At 46.0% G+C, this 24344-nt stretch overlaps 1 pseudogene; it reads right to left on the bottom strand.

The window, feature by feature from the left end:
* Nucleotides 1-238: 238 nt before the first annotated feature.
* On the bottom strand, nt 239-1159 carry LOC129069762 (KATNB1-like protein 1; annotated as a pseudogene).
* Nucleotides 1160-24344: the final 23185 nt, after the last annotated feature.

Raw genomic sequence — 24344 nt, 5'->3', positions numbered from 1 at the left:
GTGAACAATCTTCATAGTGCACTTTCACCTTATTGAAGTTGAAGCTGCTCCTTTTGGATATTTTTCCACTTCAATGTGAAGTAGATCGTTAGCTTTTTGTTAGTGGTTTCATTATGTGACTTTAAAAAAAAGTTTTAATATCTTCAACAGTTCACAGTTCTCTGATGAGACTTTTTTGGAAATCAGATAGTCCAGGGGTGTTCTGAATAACCAAATGCTCTTTAGTAGATGAAGTCTTTCAATGCAACTGTAATAAATAAGCATCTACATCCTTAGCTATCTTACCAGTATATCCTGGAACCAAAGTAAGATGGTTTTCTTGTTCCCACAATCCACTTAATTTTTGTTTTAAAATCTGAATTTTCCATCATTTATAATTTCTGTTTTGGATGATAGTTCTGACCACCACCAGAACTATGACTGCTTGAAGCCAGTTTAAACCAACTCTTACATATTCTTCAAATTTGCTTTTAAGTAGTGACTTTATTAGAGGCAACAAGTCTACACAGCAGCCAAGTAAGATATACTGTTTTTCTTCCTGTAAGAAAAGGAAGGCAGTCCACCACCACACTGAGGTCTTCTATCCTCACCAAATAAGCTACAAGTTCACTTATACTTCTCTTTTTCTAGAAAGTTAAAGCCACATTCAATCTCAAATTCCTGCTGAACAAAACTTGTGCCATTGTTTCATGGTCCTGAGAAACCTCAGAAAAAAACTACTGTATTCTGACGATGGGCTTTCTGTCTGTGAAGAACCAGAATCTCTGGAGTTAAGCAAATATGTTCCACTATCATGATGTAATTTTTCAGGCAGGAGGCCTGCACAAGCTATTTCATTTTCTTTATTTGCCATGTCACAGCCCCCACTTCTAGGGGACTGTTTCTTTTTATAACAAGGATTTGGAAAAGGATTGATGAACTTTCTTTCTGTGGCAGCTCACCTTATGTAGTTTATCTGTGCTTTTCACAGCCTGTCCAACTGTTCTATTTATGTAAGCAGCCAACTGTTTTGGAGATTTCTTAACCTCCTTCATGTTCTTATTAGTGAAATTAGAGATCCTTTTTCTAGGAAGATCAGTGGAATGATCCTCAATATTATTATAAAAGTTCCGTTTTTTAACATTGTGCGTTTCAGATGCCATAATCTCTTAAATACCGGCGCCTCATGGTACTCTGGCACCTCAGCCCAGCTCCTGCGCACTGATGAAGTTAATTCTTCTGATCCATGAACACAGTATAAATCCCCACTTAATGGATCTGCCTCAGTTTCTTTCTTCAGTGTCCTATAGTTTCTGAATACAGGTCTTTTTACCTCCTTGGTTACATTTATTCTGAGGTACTGTATTATTATATTTTGTTGAAATGGGAAATGGGATTGTTTTCTTAGTTTCTCTTTCTGGTAGTTCATTATTCGTGTACAAAAATGCAATCAATTTCTGAATATTGACTTTGTATCCTGCTACTTTGTCAAATTCATTTATTAGGTCGAGTAGTTTTTTGGTGGCGCCTATAATGTTTTCTATGTACAATATCATGTCACCTGTGAATAATGACATTTTTACTACCTCCTTTCCAATTTGGATGCTTTTATTTCTTCTTTTTGTCTGATCACTGTGGCTAGGGCTTCCATTACTATGTTGGATAAGGGTGGTGAAAGTGAACACCCCTGTCTTGTTCCTGATCTTAAAGTTTTTGTCCATTGAGTATGATGTTGGCAGCAGTTTTTTCACATATGACCTTTATTATGTTGAGGTATGCTCCCTCTATTCCCACTTTTCTCAGTGTTTTGTAATAATTGGGTGCTGGATTTTATAAAATGCTTTTTCTGCATCTATTGATATGATAATGTGATTTCTGTCTTTCATTTTGTTTTTGCGTTCTATCACATTTACTGATTTGCAAATATTGTACCACGCCTGCATCCCTGTAATAAATCCCACTTGATCATGGTGTATGATCTTTTTAATGTGTTGCTGGATCCAGTTTGCTAAATATTTTGTTGAGAATTTTAATATCTATGTCCATCAGGGATATTGGTCTACAATTTTCCTTCTTTGTTGTGTTTTTACCTGATTTTGGAATTAGGATAATACCGGGCTCGTAAAAAGAGTTTGGAAGTCTTCCTTCTTCTTGAATTTTTTGGAATAGAAGGATAGGTGTTAGTTCTTTGAATATTTGGTAAAATTCACCTGTGAGGCCATCTGATCCAGGGCTTTTGTGAGCTGGGAGTTTTTTGATTACTGCTTCCATTTCACTAGTTGTTATTGGTCTAGTCAGGTTTTCTGCTTATTCAGTTTTGGAAGATTTTATGTTTCCAGAAATTTATCCATGTCACCCAGGTTGTCCAATTTCTTGGCATATACTTGTTTATGGTAATTTCTTACAATTCTTTGTGTTTCTGCGGTATCAGTTGTTACTTCTCCTCTTTCATTTCTGATTTTATGTATTTGGGTCCTCTCTCCTTTTTTCTTGATTAGTCTGGTTAAAGGTTTGTCAATTTTGTTTATCTTTTCAAAGAACCAGCTCCTGGATTCATTGATCTTTTGAATTGTTTTTTTTAGTTTCTGTGTTGTTTATTTCTGCTCTGATCTTGATTATTTTCTTCCTTCTACTCACTCTGGGCCTTGTTTGATGTTGTTTTCCTAGTTCTTTTAGGTGTAGGTCTAGGTTGTTTATTTGGGATTTTGCTCTCTTCTTCAGGCAGACCTATAATGCTATGAACTTCCCTTTCGGGACTTCCTTCACTGTCCCACAGGTTTTGGACTGTGGAGTGTTCATTTTCATTTGTTTCCAGGTACTTTTTGTGTCTATGACCCAGAATAACTTAATGCAGTAGCTCAGTGATGCCAGGTACTTTTTAATTTCTTCCTTGATCTCACTGTTAACCAGTTCATTATTTAATAACATGCTCCATGTATTTGAATACTTTTGAGTTTTTTTCTTGAGGTTGACTTCTAGTTTTAAGCTATTGTGGTCAGAGAAAATGCTTGATATGATTTCAATTTTCTTGAATTTGTTAAGCTTATTTTGTGTCCTACCATGTGGTCTTATTTGAGAATAATCTGTGTACATTTGAGAAGAATGTATATTCTGCTTCTTTGGGTGAAATGTTCTTTACATATTGATGAAATCTATTTTATCTAGTGTGTCGTTTAATGCCACCATATCCTTGTTGATTTTGTGTCTGGAAGATCTGCCGTTGTTGACAGTGGGGTGTAAAATTCCCCTACAATGACTGTATTGCTGTTGATAGCTTTCTTAAAGTCCTCCAAGATTTTCTTTATATATTTGGGTGCTCCTATATTGGGTGCATATATGTTTACAGGGGTTATATCCTCTTGGTGGGTTCACTTCTTAAGTATTATGTAGTTACCTTCTTTGTCTCTTATTATTGCCTTTGCTTTGAAGTCTATTTTGTCAGATAGAAGTACTCCTACCCCATTTTTTTCGTCTCTCTTTGCATGGAATATTTTTTTCCATCCCTTCATTTTCAGCCTGTATAAATCTTTTGTTCTGAGGTGGGTCTCTTGTAGATAGGACATATGCAGGTCATGATTTCTTATCCATTTGGCTGCCATATGTCTTTTGATTGGAGCATTTAATCCATTTACATTTAAGATTATTATTGATAGGTACTTCTTCATTTCCATTTTTTCCCTTTGCACCTATGTTCCTCTCTCTCTCTCTATTTCTTCTTCCTAAAGTAGTCCCTTGAGCACCTCTTGCAATACTGGTTTGGTGGAAATGTACTCCTTTAGCCTTTAATTTTGTCTGGAAAACTCTTTATTTTGCCTTCCATTTTTAAATAAGAGCCTTGTTGGATAGAAGAGTCTTGATTTCAGGCCCTTCCTTTTTATTGCTTGGAATATTTTATGCTACTCCCTTCTGGCCTGTAACGTTTCTGTTGAGAAATTAGCTGTCAGCCTTCTTGGACTTCCCTTATATGTAACTAACTGTTTTTCTCTTGCTGCCTGTAAGATTCTTGCTTTGTCCTTAAACTTTGCCATTTTAATTATGATGTGTCTTGGCATCGGCCTACTAGGGTTCGTCTTGATTGGGACTCTCTTTGCTTTCTGAACTTGTGTTACTTTTTCCTTCACCAAATTAGGGAAGTTTTCTGTCACTATTTCTTCAAAGAGGTTTTCTCTACCTTGCTCCCTTTCTTCTCCTTCTGGTATCCCTGTGATGTGAATAATGTTACTTTCATGTTGTCCCAAAGCTCCCTTAAAGTATCCTCTTTCTTTCTAAGTCCTTTTTTCATTTGGTTGCTCTGACTGGGTGTTTTTTTTCTGCCCCTGTCAATCCTCTGCTTTATGTAGCCTGCTTTTAATGCTTTGTAGTGTATTCTTCATTTCAGATATTGCATTCTTCATTTCCAACTGGTTCTTATTCATAGTATCTATGCCATTTTTATGCTGATGTAGTTCTCATTAAGTTCCTTGAGCATCCTTATAATCATTACTTTGAATTCTATGTCTGATAATTTCTTTGCCTCAATTTCATTTAGCTCTTTTGCTTGGGATTCTTTCTTTCCCTTTTATTGGGTGTTATTTCTTTGTCTTCCTATTTTAGGTGACTCTTTTAGTTTATTTCTGCATCTCAGATTGTTTTGCTTTGACTTCTTAGCTTGTGGGGTGGCCTTCTGTGGTAGGAGTCATGTGGTACCCAGTGGTGCAGACTCCTTGATCTCCTGACCTGGATGCTTTAGAAATGTCATTTGTGTGGGTTATGTGAGCTCTCCTGTTGAATTTGAGTCCTGAATATTGTTGGGATGTTCATTGGTCGGATTGAGATACATTTTTCTATCTTATAATGCACATTTTTGAAATCAGGATGCTTTTTATAATTGTTGCATGTGTTTTATGCTGCAGTATTGTTCTTCCAGGAAGTGATTCAGTCTTATAATGGTACATGTTATGTCTCTGAAACGTAGTAATTGGAAAACCTTTGTGTTGTCCAATAGATGGCATGTTCAGCATAAGAGGGCATCTGGCTCTGGGATTTGGAAGCTTTCTTGTTGTCTCTCAGCTATGACCACCTAACTTGTATTGTTAAACAAATACTTAATATTTATGTTGTTCAAATGAATGTGTAGACTTAGCTCAGATTTTAAGCTTCCTGAGGGCAGACATGGTGTTTTACATTCCACTGTTAAAAGACTCAGATTGAATGTAAAAGGGAAGGGGAGGAGAAGAGAGGCAAAGAGAGAAAAGGGGATAGGGAATTGAAGGAAAATGGGAGAGACCTCTGGTCCCTGGTCCTCCCCAGCATCACCCCAGCCCCTATAGTATCTAGTGGCTCAGCTGTGAGGCCTTTTGAACCACCCCTGGCCCCATGGGACAATCTTGTCTTGAGACCTCAGGAGTTCCAGTCCAGATCTCAGCACTTGTGCCTCCAGGATATCCTTACCACTCCTCCTTCTCTTGTGTGCTGTCTAATTCTAGTAACTAGGGCTTGCCTTGTTCATGAGACAAGTCCCACTATTTTACTAACTAGGTCCTCCTTTGCCCCCTTAGCTTAGGGCCCCACCTAGCTAACCTGAGCAAAGACCTCATTTTGCCCTATTCTTTCCCGAGGGCTGGAGCCCAGCCCTCTGCCACCAGCCGCCAGACCTCCATGGCAATGAGAAATGGTGTGGCCTTGTGGTTGGGAACACTGCCCGTGGGCAGGCTTCATCCCAGCTCTGTCTTTTTGCCAGCTGCATGATTCTGGGCAGGTTGTTTCTTTTTCCTCAGAGCCTCAGTTTCCTCATCTATAAAATGAGGATGATAATAATATCTAACTTATAGGATAGTTGTAAATAGAGGTTATGGTAAGAATATTGACAACTAGTACTGGATGAACACTGGTCATCAGCCAGCACTAGAATAGGCCCAAGTACTAATCTTTAGTGGCATTGGGGGAGGGGATTGGTGGCTAGAGGTAGGAAGACACAAAGTAGGCTTGTGACAGCAGCTTTTTACCAACCAAAATGAAAATATTATAATATTTTAACAACTGGCATGTACTATAGGTGTGCGCTGCCCAGGTTGTGATGTAATAAATGTGAGGTGTCTAGTGTGGTGCCAGATGGGGAGGAAGTGTTTGATTTAGGGTAGCAATTACCAGTAATGTGCTGGTAGATGCTAGTAAACTCTCTTTTTTCAGAAAAAAGAAAGAAAAAAAACCCTCCTGTTTTTAGTGTTTGCCAATTTTTGTGGTGTAAATACTACCAACATGGGTCATTTCAAGAGCTTTGCAGCAGTCACTGTGATAAAGAATTTCCATCATGAAGATACAATAGATATATTGTAGTAAATTACCACAACAATACAGGTAATAGTGAGATGTAGTAAGATAATTAGGAAATAAGTTTTTGGTACTGTTAACCTTTGTTCTTTATATAATGTTTAACTGTAAGTTTATGTAATTTAGTTTTTTTAAAAAATGATGTCTGTTTAACTACTGGCAGAATTTCTGAAAATTTAATGATTGCCTTTTGAAAACAGTGTAAATCATCTCCAGCGTGCCTTTGTAAGAGAATGGCTATTACGCCTGCCCATTTATATGTCCTATCTCTGCCTATTTCCCTTTCTGAAGTTTCTGGGAACTCTCTTGCCCATTAACTGTAGCTAGCCCTACCTGATGCTCATTGCTGGCTATCCCCACTCATGGCCACTTCTGCTTGCCTGTGAATTTTCTTTTCCTGGTAGCTGCACTAAGTACGCGTTCTACCCCAGGGGACGTGCCTGGTCCCAGATCCTTTCCCCTTTCTGCCTGGCCGCTCCACACTTCCCTGACGCCCAGCTTCCCTCCTGGGCTGGAATCTGATGGGACAGTGCTAACTGCAGGAGGAGAAGATAGTACCAGTGGAGTGTGAAAGCAGAGAAACGTTTTGTTTCTTCTCAGAGTTAGAGGGAACCACCTACAGAAGATGGTTTGGCTCACGATTGCTAGGCTGCCTATACCCCTCTACACTTGGCTGCTGTCCTTAGCATTTGTGCTGGGGAAGGTGCTCGGCAAATTAAGTCCCCAAATGCACAGAAATCTCTCCTGCCAAATTCAGTTCTCCAGTCAGTGATAAATGCTCACCACTGGCTTGTGCAAGCAAAAACAGAGCACAAACCCTGCAGTAGGAGCTGTGGCAGCAGGATGGAGAATTTACAGCCCTTTGAAAACCTGAAGGTCTGTACTTCACGAAGTTATCAAATGCACTAAAGGACCAAGGAGAAGGTGGTTCTGGTAAAGGAAGAGTAGGCACTGCCCAGGAAGGGGTGTCCTGCATGGTTCCAGACTTTGTTGATAGGCAGATCTGTCATCAAGCTTTTATCTCAGGGAAACCTGCTCAAAAGAGTCAGGTGTCTGAGAGACTAGCTCAGGGAGACTAGCTCATTCTGCTAGCAGACAAACCTGCCTCTTGTTTTATGTCTCAAGGATGAGGGAAAAGGAGGGAGAAGAGGAAAGCTAGAGGTGCACATTGGAGAGAACTAACAGTTTGGAGGCAAAATGACTTGGTTCAAATTTACCCACCCCCCACTTTTGACTTGTGTGATGTTTGATCCAGTAGGTCCCTCTCTCTGAGCCTTGGGTTCCTCACCTGGGAAAACAGGAATAGTGGTATTGTATCTATGCTGTTGATGCTCTGTTCACCTCTCTCAGCACTGACCATTCCTGCGTGCTTCACCCTGGTAGCGTCCGATGCAATCACTTGAGAATATTTGTCTAAGGGCCTTCAGGTTGACCTGAGTATGCATATGGCATGGGCCAGTTAATGCCCTTGGAGCCTCCTCAATGCACAACTGGTGGGAGTAGAGGGGAGGGATCCCCCAGCCCCCTGATCCCTCACTGGGATGTCCAGCAGATGGAGCCACACTGCCCACAGTAAGAGTCTCCATAACACACCCTTTGTTGGCTGCTGTCCCTTCTTTGTCTCTCTCTGCCCAGCTGGTGCTTCCTGGGATTGCTTCCTGAATAAAACGCTTGTATTTGAATTCTCAAGTACTCCTCCTGGGGGATTCCAACCTAAGATAAGTAGCTCTATCACAGGGTCATTTTGAGGGTGAAATGAGAAGACACTAAAAATTCTCCACAAAAAATAAAGTGCACAGCCAGCAGTACCTGGTAGGGACTGAAGAGATAGTGGTCTCTGTCCCTCTCTCCATCCTCCTGTCTCTTTTCCAGGAAGCACCTGACAGATGCAGTGAGAACTTCATCTCTCAGGCTCGCTTGCTGTTTGCCTGGCAGCCATTTGAGTTACCTGCAAGAGAGAGAGCTGGCGAGAGGCTACCTGCAAGTCTGTCTCCCTGCTTTTGATATTCTGAGCCTCAAGGGGGTGTGAAACTCCCCAGGGGCGCAAGTGGAACCTCTGGGAGTTCTTCTGGGGGCTAAACAGACTCCAGGATTAATTAACTAATGCCTGTGGAGTGCCTCGGAAATGTCAAGTGCTGAGTGTGAAGTGCCATCACTTGAGACATTTTCCCCTCCTTAAGCCCTCTGTGAAAGATGTGTCGATTACCACCACTTGTGGAGGAGCTGTTGCTGAGCCTCCAGTTGGGACTCTTAACCAGGCAAATATTTATGGTCCCCATTGGGCATTCAGGGTGTCACATGCCTATAGAGACTGGAGCTCAGAGCCGGGCTTCGGGCCCAATGGAAAAACGACTTGGGACTGTTGGTGGGCTGCTGGCTTCTCCACAGTACCCCATTGGGAATTAATCTGCCCAGCATTCCCCAGACCCCCTTAGCCAGGTAAGCTCTTCCAGGGCCCTCCAACCCACGCAGCCAAACCCTGAGGTTGCTTGTTCATCTTTGACTGATCTTCATCCAGAGCTTTGGCTTCTTCTTCCCCAAACCTATTCTTCTGAGTGGAGCACCACCATCCTCCTTGACATTGGAGGCGTTTTGATCATCATCTCCATTGGCCAACCATCTACCAAGTTGTTTGGATTCTTTCTCTATACCATTCTTTTCTGCACTTTATCTCCACTGCTCTGGTTCAGGCAGTCATGCCCTCCCAAGTCTATTGTGTTTGTCTCCTGGCCACTTCTCCTAGCTTCCAGTTGCTTCCTTATTGCTTACAGAATAAAACCCAAACTCTTCTGTCTACCTAGGAATTATCATGATTCTATCTGAATTGACCTTTCTTACCTTTTATCCAACTCTTTCCTTCCAAGTTTCCATGGCTCCGGCCAGCCTAAACTACTGTGGAACTTGGGACCACTCACCCAATGGGCCATCCAACCTCTCCCTGTTTCTTCTTTCACCCCCATCTTTGCTCTCTCTGATGCCCCCACACACTTTTTTTTTGGTGGGAAGGGTTACCCTTTATCTCCATCTCTATGTTTATAGAACAGATCAAATATCACCTCTTTCTCCTCCCACCTCCCATGGCAATCTGATCTGTGTCACTATAGAGGTTTTTTGGGTCTATATTACAGTGATAAGTAGGGAGTCAGCCTCATGTTTCTTATGTTAATGTGTGACTGGTGAAGATGTTTTGACAGCAAGTCTGGTGCTATAACTTAGAGATTCCTCTATCAATAGAGAAGATGGTTGCATATAGCCCCAAATTGTCTGTTCCCTGGCTGTTATTGACCTGAACGCATGTATGAATTTGATTTTTCTCCCAGCCCTCAAGGAACAGCTTGTATGGGGTATTTTTCTTCACTGCCAGTAAATATTAGTTGTTTAAGACTTGTTGGAATAATATAAACTTGTGGCTTCAGAGATCTTCAGGTATGTTTTTAAGATGTGGCATCTTTTTTGTAGGATGTATTTTTAGAAGCTGGGTTGACAGGACATCATGGCCAATTTGGGATTCCATGAGCAGAAGTTTGTCGAAGCTCTCCTGCGATCCCTTCCAGGTCCTGGGATCTTCAGGTGACATTGCCGGGACATGTGCTGTGCTGGAAGGGCTTGCATCAGGAAGGCAGGATTTGGACACTGAGGCCCTGAAGTGTAGGGACCCAGTGTTTGGATGGCAGATGGGAACTTAGACAGAGATTATTTCTTCAGCCTTGCAGCGGTGGGAGTGCTGGAAATCTAGGTACATTGCCTGGCCTAATTTGGTTGGGTGGCAGGGGCAGTGAGCAGGCGAGATCCCTCAGGCTTCATGGGAGTTTTTCCCTCCTTTCTGGAAAGGGAGTCATCTGGTTAGCCTGGATGTTAGATGGTAGGATATCTGAAGGCATTGGGCCCAGTTTGTGTTTTTCCCCTCCACTCCCCTCCCCTCCCTTCTACCTTCTCCATTTCCCTCCCCTCCCCTGTCCCTTCCCTTCCTCTCTCCTCTCCCCTCCCTCCTCTTCTCAGAATATAATGGGGCACCTTGCCCAGTATAATTTGTCTGGTCCTAGGAACACCCATTGCACAACTCCAGGGCTGTATATGGTGATGCCCCTGGAACTGAGATACCTAGTAGCCCTGTCAGTTCCTGACTTTATTATCTGGAAGCCTGTCAAACAGATAAGGTCCCTGATGGGTTTAGCTTGACCTCCCATGGTTGTAAGAAATTGAGCCAACATTTTAAAATTGTGAGACTTCACATAAAATTTCACATTTCTGTTTTCTTAAAAAAAATCGAAGGCCTCCCAAGACTGGGCTTCTCGTTCCTACAGGGCAACTGAAAGTTGGAGCTGAGCGGTGGCTTGCTGCTGTAGACAGGGCAGATGGGCACCAGTGTGCTATGAGTGTCACCTGCCCTACTTCACTTACTTACTGTCCTGACCAATGGCCTGGTCTTAGGTCACTGTCAAGGTGAATATCACTGATACACTGGAGGGCTCTTCACTATCAATAAGTGAGGCCAGAACAATGCTGTGCATTTCCAAATCATAGAATGTCAGAATTGGAAAAGCCCTTTTGGAACTTTGTTCCCATCTCTCTTATTTTTAGGTACAGACCTGGACCTCAGAGCTGGGAAGGGACTGGCTGAGCCAAACTGAGACCAAAACCCAGGTCTCCTTACCCACAGCCAGGGGCCTTTCCCAGTTAGAAAGTGTTCCTGCCTCCTTTTTCTTTGTGTCCCTCATTTCACGGCCATCAGCTCCATTGCGGACCTGTGTAGGAACCGAGAGAAGCATGTGATGGGGAGGGACGGGGAATAAAGGGTAGGGGAGGCCCAAGCTGCTCAGGATAAAAGCTGAATGCAGGGGCGTTCAAAAGCCACTGGGCACTGAGCGAATTAAGCCATGCCTGTCTCCGTTGCCCGGGTACTCTTTATGCATCGCATAATGCCATTGTTCAGCGAGAGCCAGGGGCCAGAATGAGCACTGTCTTTGCAGGTAGGCAGCCAGCACCAGCTCGGCAGAAAGAAAGGGAGCAGGAGAGGCTGGAATATTCCAGCTTGAAAACAGCAGCTGTATAATAAAGCCAGACTGGTTCGTCTCTGGGCCCCGCTGTCCCTCCTCTCTGCCTCAAAGTAGCAGCATGAATCAGTTCACTGCGGCAATGGTCCAGGCGATGTGACTTGCATCCCCATCAGCTACCTGATTGCAGTCCCTGGATGCACGAGGCGCTGGATGTGCCTGGCATACCAAACCGCCCACCCCCGTGCTGCAGCTGCCAGCAACTAAGCTCGCTGGCCCCGCCCGGCCCTGCAGACAGAGCTGGGCATCCTGCAAGGCCACCACTGGCCTTTTATCTTGTCCAGGGCTCTGGGCCAATCACTAAGATTCTGGGGCTGCTTTTGACGGGGCCACCAGCCTGTCTCAAAGATGCCCTGACAAGCCCCTCCGGCCCCGGGCAGACAAAGGCTTGAAAGGAGAGCAATTGCACATAGTCCAGACGCTGCTGTTACTAATATGTTATTTTGACACACAATTAACTGCAAATTTGCTCTAAGCAAAGAGCTCAGGCGCTTGCAGGGTCTGCATGGCACAGTTCAGGCAGATTTTGGTCCTGTGCAAACCTCGCCCTTCCCAGAGTTTGCCTGCTGCCGACGATGATGCCACCCCTCTCAGGGCTGGGAGAGCAGATACCCAGTAAGAAAGCCTGCATCAGCCCACCCAGGACCCAGCACAGGGCCAGGGAAACCACAGCGCAAACTGGGGAAGAACCTGCACAAAACCTTCCAACAGAGCATGCTGAACAACAACGCTTCTTAAAATGGTGGCGCTGACAAAAGACTGATTTGAGCTTTCCCCAGAGGTGGGATGAAGCGAACACATTGCCTTTTATCGCCTCTGCGCTTGGAGAGGGGCGACAACTGGTGCAGAGCCTGGTGGGGAGCCCTGGAGAAGGCGCTCTCCAATGAAAGGCATAATCTCCGGCTCCCCAAACCAGGAGGGGAGGCGGCTTTTATCCCCCACTAGCCGGCTCCCCCCATCCGGGAGGCCTCTGAATGGGAGCAGGAGCTGGAAGGAGAGGCTCCTGCCGCTGCACAATGCCACACAATATTGCTTCTCCCCAGGAGCCCAGAGGAGGCCATGGGCATACAGCGTCTTACTTTGAAACCAATCCTCCAATCAGCTATTTAAATAAGAAATATAATCTCACTGAACACTGAGAGCTGAGACGCTTCCATTTACAAGGCACTTGAAGAAAGTCCCCAAGCCCCCACTTTATCAGGACAGCCAGCTTAGGGCTATTTCCCGAGGTGGGGGTGCTGGAGAGGGAGAAAGGAGAATTGAAGTTGTCTGTTAGAAATCCAGGCGGTCAGCACCGGGCACCCGTGAAGCCATACCCAGGCGACAGTGTTCTATGCAGGGAGGCGGGAGAGTCTGTGTGTTCTCAGAAACTGTCCTTCCAGGCAGGATGATGCTCTGTTCGTTGTTGTGGGTGTGGGGAGAAGGGGTGAATGGTGGTGACAACCCACACCCAAGGGGGCTCCCTGGTAGCCCAGATCTTGCCTGTTACTCTTTTGGAAACATTTCTTTCAGAAACAAAATGTTCTCAAAGTAGGCTTTTTGAGTGCCTACTAAGTTCATCACTGCAGCATTTTTATCAGAGGCTGAATGGTTGTTGAGACTCAGTGGGGGAAATTTTCCTAATAAAAAGGGCCCAGCAAGGAGGAGGGTGGCATGACTTGACTAAGCTTCTCCCCTGTGTGAGCTCATGGTGCTGCCACGAGGACCAGATGTGTTCTCAGCTTCCAGCCTCTATCTTCCTGGGGATTCTGGCTATAGACCTGTCTGGAGAGGGAGGCCTGGGAGCCTGTGACTGTGGTTAATGGAGTGGGCTCTGAAATCAGTGGCCTCAGTGGGAATCCTGCTTCTGCCACTCACTTACCCTCTATTATCTAGGGCCTCAGTTTTCCTCACCTACAAAATGGGTTGTTCAGATAGATTAAAGTAGTCAGTGCCTGGAAGGTAGACTCTACCCCGTATAGAATGGTTCTTATTATATTTTGGTGTTGGAGTACCCTGTCTCCACAGAGCCCAGGTGTGTGAGTCCCTAGTGGTCATGGCAGGTGTGGCCCTGACTAGTAGCAAAGAGGAGCCCTGGGGCATCATGGAGACCAAAATCCACAGCCCAGAGAGGGCAGGGGACTTACTCTGGGTCACACAGCATGTCAGCAGTAGGGCAAGACAGCCTCGCAGAGCTCTTCAGCTCAGTTTCTTTCCCCCATTACTAAAGCTAGCTCTGACTGGGTACCTCCTGTATACCAGGAAACCATTCTGGCTCATTGTACGTGTTTCCACATTTAATCTCACAACAGCCCTATTATAAAGTAGGGATTATTTTTATCCCCATTTTAGAGACAAAGAAGCCGAGGCTTGCAGTGGTTTCTAATCTTGCCAAGGCCACATGCTGAGGAAGAGGTGAGCCCAGGAGCCTGGCAGGAGCTCCTTTCTGCCTTCTTGCATTTGAGGGAGCTTGGCCCAGTTCCCTCTCCTGAAGGGACCTGTCCTTGTCAGAGACGAGGAAAGGAGGTCTCAGCTTCACTTGGTATTTCCTCCTTCCTCAGCAAAGCACCTAAGTGCCTGCCGTGCTCCCAGAACGTCAGGGAACATCAGCAAGGCAAGAAAGGAGGGCTCCAAACCCGCACCCTGCAGTGCGGGAAGGGCTGGTTCACTCGGCTAACTTCCATTAAACATTTGACGCATCGCAGAACTGCCGAAAGCCATCCATCACCACCACCCCCTCCGCCTGCCTTCCCCACCTGCTCCCAGAGCGGGGACTCAGACTGTACTCACTGGCATGTGGGAAGCAGAGGGCGGGAGCGGGGATAATACATGGTCATGTTACCGTGGGCCACCCCCTTCCCCTGTTTGGGGGCCTGAGAAGGAGCTTCAGGGTTGGCCAAATCATGAGAATAAGAATATCATTTATTGAATGCTTAGTACATTCTGGGCAGACCTAAACTCCTTACATATTTTATCTTATTGACCCCCATGACCACCAACAGGTAGTGTTACTGTCACTGGATAGATGGGTAACCTCACATTGAAGGTTCAAGTTTGGTCACTTGTCTATGGTCACTCCGAAGATGCCAGAGCCAACCAAGCCCAGATATGTGAGTTCAGGACTCTAGCAAAGGGTGAGGAGGACAGGCACTCAGCCGAAAGCTGGAGCCAGAGGGTCACAGTGCACTTGATGGTCAGTGCCCAGTGAGGGACTGGCCAGGGTAGGTCTGAGGACCCCAGCACAAGATGGGCAACAGAACAGCTGTCCTCAGGTAGCAGGGCCCTGTCCCTTTCTCCACCCAGTTACTACAGACAGAACCAGGCTCCTCCTGGTCACCCCCCCCCCCCCCCCGTCTCCATTCATTCAGTTGCCAGTTTCTCAGCTGTCCCTGCTAACTGTCTTTGAATCCATAATACAGCTGCCTTTCCCATGTCATGGCCAGTGCCTGGGGACTAGCCAAGCCTCCTGTTTGTCTCTGGCCTCGTTTCGCCAGTGTCGTTTCTTCTCCCCACTGTAGCCAGAGGACTGTCCTCCATCTGCTCGCTTGTTCCTCTGCTTAAACCCAAGCTCACCTCCTCACTTGGGATAAAACCCTAACACCTTCCTTGGCCTGAGTCAGAGGGCTGCTCACCCCTCCAGGCTCCTCTTGCCTTTGCCGCTGCCTGGCCACCTTCCTGCTCATGCTCTGCCCCTGCTTTGCACTTAGCAGGAGCACCGCCTTGCACCTCGCTGTTAGGCTAATTCCTGCTCGTCATTTAGACCTCAACGTATGTGGAATTTCTCCCAGGGAGCCTTCCCTGATGTGCCAGGCTGGGCTATGGGGCCCTTTCTTGTGCTTCCTGCCACTGTGACACAAATCACACTGCCCCCATTTGCTTCTCTTCTTGTCTGTCACCCTCTGTTGACTGTCAAATCTGGGGAGGTGGCGAGTGTGTTCCCCTCAGCATTGTTCCCCAACAACTGAGCGCAGGGCCTGCCCCAGAGCAGTCCGTGCATGATGAATGAATGAATGATGCCTGACAAGATCGAGATGGGTCCCCGAAGGTGTGGCAGGGCTCAAGGCCTCAGACTCAGGGGGAATCCTCGCAGGAGGAAGCATTGTGGTGTTTTGGAGTTTGAACACCTGGGTTTAAACCCATCCCCCATTCTTATAAGCTGTGTGCCCTTTGGTTTTGCCTCCCCATGCCTCAGGTTGTTCACAAGTAACACAGGGATAATAGAAGCTCCTTCTCTGGAAACTCTGGAGACAAGCCCTAAAAATAATGCATGTGCAGCACGAGATCATTACAGGGCCCAGAAGAGCATCCAGAAGGGTTCCTTCTGGGGACTGAGCAGGGAGCCCAGACATCTCCCTTGGGCATAGGCTGGCCCATGCTGGGTCTTCTCTCAGACCTGGAGGTGGGGCTGGCAGGGCTGGGCTCTGCCATCAGGAGGGCCAAGAGGCCTGGATCGTGGGGAACACAAAGCAGGGCAGGTCCCCACACTGCCCCCTTCCCCAGCCCAGTGACATGGACTCTCACCCTTAGCTCCTTCCTCCTTTGGACTTAGCCAGAGTTAGTACTGGTAGACACTGAGGTTTCAGGGTTTGGAATGTTGGGTGTAGACGTGAGGGGAGTAGGATTTGGGGCAGGGAGCAGACCACCATTCATTAGTTATCACTATTATGAGACAGGCACTTTTGATCTTACTTATGTGGTGATTAGAGCCCTGGCTTTAATGTCAGACAGGTGCCCCCAATTCTGGGTGCGTGACTGCAGGCACGTGGTGTAAAGTAGGTATAAAGTAGCACACCCTCAACATTTGTGGAGGGCTTAGGTGATGCAGTGCAGAGGAAACACCCATAGTCCCTAAGTGCAGGCCCACTAGGGAATCTTTGGAAAGCCTCCCTGGTAGACATTATCATCCCTGCCTCCTCGCAAGGACATTGGTCCAGGGGAGGTGAAGTGATGAGCCCAGGGCCATACAGCCACTAGAGACCAGAGAGAAAGATGACCTGGTCTAGGCTCCTGCTGAGGAGTTTGGCCTCTAGAGCCATCAGGGGACCACATATGGTGGATAGTATTTTCCTCATTGCTTTCATGTGGTGTTTCTTAATTTAAAGTGGGAAATTCCACATTCGGCGCCTCATCAATCATTTTTGTGAGCTCAGCTTGGTGGAAAGCACAGAAAACATTTATATTTGTGGCTCAAACTGTCGAAAATGGAAAACAATTTAAATAATATTAACATTTTAACAGCTTCCACTCATGGCTCTGTGAAATTAACCATTATCTCTTGGAGTGTTTGTTAAAATTCAGCAGCAGGTAAGTGGTTAGGCCCTGTGTGTGGCCGTGTGTGGGAGCCTGGGCAGAGTCTGGTGGCTCCTGTGAGCCTTCCAGGGGCTGGTTCTGCCCATACCCTTGCCAAGAGGGCAGTCCCTTGGGGTTCTTGGAATCTCAGGACAAAGACCTTCCAACTGGGCTGGGTGCTAGTGGCGCAGAGATGAACATGATACAGTCTGCCCTCAAGGGGCTCCAGTGGTGGGGGAGGTAACTGGAAAAATGTGCAATAGAGGGGGATATGTGCTATATAGGAGAAGGGAGTGCTGGTGTCCTGGGAGCCCTGAAGAGGGAATCAGGAGCACTTCCTGGAGGAAGCGGCACCTGAGTTGCCCTTTTGCACCAGGCAGTCACTAAAATGAACAGATCATGTCTCTAGCCCTTCAAGAGCTGAAGAGGATCTGCAGTTTCCTCTGTCAGTGAGGAAGAAGGGGCTCTGGAGGGGTGGTGCTTCTGTCTGGTTCTGTCTAAGCCCCTTGCACCAACCTGAGGGGAGGGGGATGCAGGTGAGAGGATGGTCAGGGTGGACACTTGCTGGGCAGTTGGGCAGTGTAGGGGTGATGAGCCTAGAGGAATCAAGACTCACAGGAAGAATGAAGTTATTTGCAAAGGGATGGATTTTTCTTTTTTTTGACGACTTCAGTAGGAAGATCTGGGTTTTATGGTCAGATGTTACGATTTTTAACCTATTATTTCCTTACCAACTCTTTCCTGTGCTTTACCATAGAGTCGTGATAGATTGACCGTAATGGAACTGTAAACTCCCCATCGTTGGGGTGTCAAGCAGATGCTAGGTGACGTGTCAGAGACTTGTGAAAAGGGGTGCTGACAGGGCACATTCACCTTGCCCTACTGTGGGCCAGGTCCTGGCTAGACACTGCCTCCTTGAAAGCAAGCCAGGCCTGTTTGTTGCCCTTGAGGGGTGCTACTGGACCAAATTGTGTTCTCTCCCAATTTATATGTTGAAGCCTTAACCCTCAATGTGTCTGTATTCGGAGATGGGGCCTTTAAGATGGTAATTAATTTTAAATGAGTGTGGGGCCCTAATCTGATAGGACTGATACTGATATAAAACAAGGAGCAGACAATACACATCTCTCCCTCCCCAAGAAGCACAGAGGAAAGCCTGTGTGAGAAGTGAGAAGGGGGCCACCTACAAATCAGAAATTGAGCTCTCACCAGAAACCAACCCTGACTGCACCTTGATCTTGGACTTCTAGCCTCCAGAAGTGTGAGAAAGCACATTTCTATCATTTAAGTCAATATATGGTACTTTGTAATATGAGCCTAAACTGACTAATAGAGTTTGGTGTGGAAGGCACTAAAAGTTGCTGATTATAATACAGCAAGATACAGGGCAGAATGGAGGTAGGCACATGGAAGAGGCACCTGGCTTGGCCAGGTGGACATCAAGGGAGGCTCCCTGGAGGAGGCAGGGGTGCTGCAGGCAAGTGTAGAAGGGTGAAAAGGAGCTAGTCATGCAGATCAGAGAGAAGTGTGCCAGATGGAGGGTACAGAATAACTGTGTGGCTGTATTTGGTGATCTGGCCTTTACCTGGAGCTCACGGTAGGGAGGGAATGTGAGGGAAAGAGAGGTAGGGGGACAGGTGAGGTCCACCCACCAGTTCAGGCCCTTCAGCATCTTTCAGGGGAGGTCATTTAGAATTCAGTGCTCTCCAGGCTCATTGCCTGCCAGAGGACTTTGTGATTAATGACTAACTTGCTGTGCGACCTTAGGCAAGTCATTTAACCTCTCTGTACCGCAATTATCTCATTTGTAAACCAGGAAGGAGGACCCTGCCCTGCTCTCCTCCAGGATGCTTTGTGGGCTCAATAAGCTAATGCATGCAAAAGCCCCACAATAACATGTAGAGACGAAGGTGTTATTATTATGTAACCACCCTGACTCCCTTCAGAGAAACGTGGAGTCAATTGGAGTCTTGAAGGATGTCAGGGAATTGGCTGCTCTCTGAAGCTTGTCATAGAGACCCGTCTTTTCATTGTACTCCTTTCATATCACTGTTGGCTCGATGAAAGAAGGGGAAGGAATCTTTGATATGTCTAAATATTCCTCTCCCTCTAAGACGGGAGGAATTCCGAGGAAGAGCTATTATTAGAGGCTGAGCTGGAAGCAGGCGCCTTTGGCGGATCAGAGCTGTCAGCTTGCATAAACAGCCTCCTGCGCCTCAGAGCCGGCCAGGCAACGTGGGCCTTGGCACAGAGTTAGTGCTCCAGCCCTACTGGTTGAATTGTGATGGCCTTGACCCGGGAGGCAGGAGGAGAATCTGGTCCCAGTTCTGCATCCACTTTGCTGTGCAACCCAGGGCAAGTCACGTACCCTCTCTGAGCCAAGTAGAGACAATATGGTTCTTACTAACAGAGAGCTTTAATGTACAGGAAAAAAAAAATCATATGCTGTGCAGTATATTGAGAGGTGCCCAAGCACAGGCTGCTAGCACCCTGGGTGTTGTTGAGACCAGAAAATTTTCTCTTTGGTAAGGGTACATTAGGATTTGGTTCTTCCCAGACCTTGCATCAGAACCACCTGGGAGTTTGAAAAATCAGATTCCCAGAAACCAATTCACGACTATAGAACTGGAATTTCTGAGGTGAGTCCTGGGACTCTCTTTAGTAAGCTCCCAGGTAACATCGATGTCAGTGGCCCAGCATCTCAGGCTCCATGCCTCTGCCTGGCTCTGAGATGCTGTGATTCCCTGAGAACAGGGGTAGAGTGCAACCTGGTGAATCTAGCCCTTTGTCCATTTGCTTCCAGGCCAAACTTAGCCCTCTGGGAGCCTTTAATCCATAATTGGGCAGATGGTGGCCAAACAGTGCCTCTGGCCAGCTTCGGCTGGGGACTGTTTCTTCCATACCAGTCTCACCTAAATTGCCATGTTGCCAGCTGGTGATCCTTGTAGAGACCAACTGGGGCGGGCTTCCTGCAACTGAGAACGGGCCACGCTGGACTCGTTTCCAGTAATTGCCAAAGTGTCTATACTTGCTGAGAGCCTTGTAGGGACAGACCTGGAAAGGCCCTGAGATGTCACCTAAATCTAGCCTCTTGTTTCAAAGGTAAAGAAATATGTTCAGTAGAGCCATCCTGGTTACTTGAATCAGAATCTCTGTCAGGTTGGATTAATTCTGGTTCATCTGGGACCTGGGTTAACTGAAAGAAGTCAGAGCCCAGTCAGGCACACCTGTCTTAGAATCTTTGTGTTCCAATGTAGGCCAACATCCTGTGGCAGACTGGAGCCAGTCGCTGTCCTGGGTCAAGTTGTATATTTGACCAGGCCTGTGGCATCACCAGGCTGGCAGCATTCACCCCCTCTCCAGCGCAGTACATCACGATCCACCCAGTTTCTGCTTTCTCTCTCATCACCATAACAGCTGGCATCACAGTAAAAGTGAGAGCGTGGTTCCCTGCCCTGACTGCTTGTTAGAATCACTGGGGAGCTTTACAAATCCCCATGCTCAGGCTGCACCCTTGAGCAATTAAGTCAGTGTCTTGGGGGAGACAAGCATCAAGTGGTTTCACTGTGCTGCCTATTGGGACAACTGCTACTCCAGGGCAGTGGGTCAGCCCGGGGCAATTTTGCTCCCCAGGGAATGTGACAATGTCTGGAGACATACTTAATTGTTACCACTGGGAAGATGCTACCAGTAACCAGAGGGTAGAGGCCAGGGATAGAGGCCAGCGATGCTGCTACACATCTTATAATGCACAGGACGGCCCCTGGCAAAAAAGAATAGCTTAGGACTTTGGCTCTCCAAATGGTGATCTTTCCCCAACAGAATATTGAGGGGACACACCCATTCCTTAGCTAAGCCTTCCACGTCCCAGCTCTGGGTGAATTTTCCTGACCTCTTCAAGGCAGGCTCTGAACATTTGGTACTTAAAATCTGAGTTACCTTACTTCATGACTAGAGTGACCCAAGACAATGGTTCTCAAAGAATCTCAGGCCAGCAGCAGGAGCAGCAGCAACACCTGGGAACTTGTTAAAAAAGAAGAGTCTTAGGTCCTGCCCCAGACTCGCTGAATCAGAAACTCTGAGGGAGGGGCTCAGCAATCTGTTTTAACCAGCTTCCAGAGGATTCTGACACTCCACCCTCTGAAGTGGGAGAAACCCTGGTCTAAGACGTCTTAGAGCCAATGTGCAAACCCCAGTCCCAGAGAGGAGGTGGGATTCACCAGAGACTCACACAGGGGAATCCTGGAGTCCTTGCCCCGTCCAGCCTTTAATAGCCAGGACTCTAGGCTGGGCGAGGTGAGAAGGGCCTCCGTTAGCAATGGTTAAACTCAGCTATTGTAACAGAGAAGAGCTGAGATTCAGCTGAGCATTGTTCATCTCAGGAGCACTGTGCTCATCCATGTGGGAGAAGAACCCGGACTGTCCTTAGTGTGCCAGAGTAGAAGTGGCTCACGTCACTTTCGCCCACTTTCCCCCAAAATTGTTTGGATGGTGTCTGGACTGAGCATAACTGCCTCTGAAATACCAGTGAGAGGCAGGACCAATGCTGGTTGTGGCAATGTTTTGCATTATAAGCCCTGTTGTCACATTACAAAAGGTGTCCCACTCAGGTGGCCTGTGTATCATGAGCCACTTTGTAATAAATGCCAGCATTTATAAACAATTTGCCTCTTTTACAAATGTCACTCTCATTCTCATTCAGATATGTTCTCTTGAGAGAGAATAAAAGGGTTAGTGGCATTTTATAGCCACTCCCAAGAAATTCCACACGATGCTGTGAGAGAGCCCCAGAGGTCTTAGAGTCAACTTTCTCCAGGGTCCGGACAGGTTCAAAATGTGTCGGAGGACACGAGGGTCTGTGTTGTCAAAGGGTCGACTACCACTCAGATTCTGGCTGTAGGTCATTTGCTTGAGACAGCAAATATTCTCAAGCAAATAACCTACATTTTTCTAGAGAAAGCAAAAATTCTGCACTTTTAATATGCGATTTCTGACTTTTAAATTGTCTGTAGTTAATTCAGAGTTGTTAAAATTCTGTGATCCAAATGTAATCCAGTTGGGGCTGGGTTTGACCTATGCGTCTGCAGGGACCTGGGAAGCACCTGTGCAGGTGAACCTGCCGGCCTGGCACAGGTGCTGGTCTGATGTTTTTGGTGCTGTGTGCATGGTGTGCATGGTGTGCATGGAATATTGGGAAGCTTAGGTGAGAATAGGTGAGAGTAAGGGATAGGGTTCTTTAAGGTGCTGGGTAAATGTTACCTCCTTAAAGCCTCCCTGTAGCCCACACACCCCAGACTACAACCATACCTCCCCTTTGGTGTTTTGCATTTCTATTAATTTTTGGTGTGTTTAAGTTTACACAGAGATGTAAAGGTTGGTACATTGTATCATATTGTAACATGGGTCAGTGAGCACAGTGAAGACAGCAAGAATAAATGAATGACAATGAGTGAATGAGTGAACGTTGTTGGCAGGGTTGGCTCCTTCTGAGGGCCATGGGAAAGAATCTCTTGCACGCTTCTTGCCTAACTTGTGGTAGCCTCCGGTGTTCCTTGGTTTGTAGATAGCATTCTCTCTTGTCTTTGTTTTGTCTTTCCTCTGTACATGTCTGTCTCTGTGTCCAAATTTTTCCTTTTTTTTTTTTTAAGGACACTATTCATACTAGTCCAGCTCAATGACCTCATCTTAATGTGATCATCTGCAGTCCCTGTTTCCAAATAAGGGCACATTCACAGTACTGGGGCCAGGACTTGAACATTTTTTTTGGGGACATGATCCAACCCACACCAGCATTCAAAGCTAGGATTCAGGGAGAGCTTCCTAGAGAGGGTAATATTTAGGCCGGGCACTGACGATGGATCAGGAGTTCTCCAGGTGGAGGAGCAGGAAGGGAGTTCTAAATTCTAGACAGAGGTCTGATGTAAGGCTGTGTTTACGTGTTGCCACATGTCATGCACTGAAGGAATAATCTGCATTTCTTTTTAGACATCCCAGAATTCAGTTATGGTACTAATTTAGATGATCTTCCTACTCTGAGTCTAAACTGTCAAGGCCTGACGGCCCAATTAGTGGCAAACAGCAAATGTGTATTGAGAATGACTTTGTGATTGGAATATTCACTGGGGACTCAGAGACTAATAAATCAGAGCCTTTGCTCCCTAGGAGCTCATAGGTCAGGTAAACACATAGTGAACCTACATGAAAAGATAACTAATTAAATCAGAATTAGAAAGTTATGTCATAAGTATGAAGTGAGTGGGAGAGATAGGAACCTTATTAGCTGTTTGTAGGAGAGAATTGACTCAGGGGGCTGGAGCAATCATGGCAGACTTCTGGGGGGAGGAGGACTCTGGGTTGGGCTTTGATTGAGGGCTTGGCTATCAAAAAAAATATTTTAATATCTATAAAGTATATAATTATATATAAATTTATATATAATATATAATATATAAAATATAGATTATATAAACATATAATTTTGTATATATTTACATATAATTAAATATATAAACTATATAATATATTTTATTATATATTATATTTATATAATAAAGTGTATATTATATTACACATATAATATATAGCATTTTATATATTATATGTATAAAAAGAGGAAGATAATGGGATTCTAGATGAGGGAACAGCATAGCCAGAATTGCTGGAAGCCAGGGATTGGAGAATGATAGAACCTTGATTGCCAGCCTGGGAGGTTGCATTTCATGCCTTCTGAGGACCTGGCTGCTGGTATTCTCCCACAGGTGGGCAGATTGTGTGTGAAGCCCTGCAACTGGAGATGCACTAGGTTTGGCCGGCACTGTGACATGTCCTAATAAGGCACACCCTGGGGCCAGCAGGGGGTGGTACAAATGCCCCCACACTCTGAACACAAGGCAGATGCCACCAGACAACTGTTAGAATCGCAGCTTGAGTCACTAGATAAGAGCAGACATCAAAAGCAGGCAATTGCTGTTCTTGCCACAAAGGGCACCCCGGGAGGACTGCCTTGCTGAGAGCTCATCTCAGCAGGCTCCCTGCAGGGCCCTCGAGTGGCGGTGGCATCCTAAATTCACAGTTATTAAGTTAAATGACCGCCTTCACTAGCGCAGCGAAGCGCCAACCCTCTGCCAGTTCTCAAACCTCCCGGGGAGCCCAGCTTTTATCCCTTGGCATGACCTTACCTTCCTCCTTGGCCTTGAGAAGGTGGGGGAGCCCTCCCCCGTGGGTTGGGAAGGAGAATGCCCACCGCTTTGGGAGGGAGGACGGAGCTTAAGATGTATGTCCACAGCAAGGTAACCTCCCTAACAGGACTGGGGAGGGGGTTTCTTTTCTTTTCTTTTCTTTTTTTTAATTAAAAACTCAGTATGTTTATTGGAACTGTTACTTTCACAATTTATTAAATCTGATTGTAGGTCAATATCTTCACTCTGTTACCTTATTGGACACATTCATTGGTGTTACATGAAACTTCATATAAAATAAAATAAAAATTAAAGATACAGCTAAGAACATAACCATGATCTGTGTAAGAGGATTCATCATTATGCACTCTAGTCCCCAGTGTGGGTATTTTTTCTGTTCATGGGTTTCTCAAACTTCAACTAATTTTCATGTCAGAGAATATAAAGTAGCTCCACTGATCTCTGACTGGTGAGTGCCCAGCCACTGCATTACTGGTTTGCGTTAACCAGTGGTACCTGTCCACTGGGGTATAGCAGCAGGCCCAATGACCCGTAG

This window comes from Pteronotus mesoamericanus, unplaced genomic scaffold (assembly GCF_021234165.1).
Source record: "Pteronotus mesoamericanus isolate MK-2021 breed Mesoamerican mustached bat unplaced genomic scaffold, CSHL_Meso_final contig_24, whole genome shotgun sequence".
Taxonomy (NCBI): domain Eukaryota; kingdom Metazoa; phylum Chordata; class Mammalia; order Chiroptera; family Mormoopidae; genus Pteronotus; species Pteronotus mesoamericanus.
The sequence above is the reverse complement of the archived record's forward strand: the minus strand, read 5'-3'. Positions and strand labels throughout refer to the sequence as shown.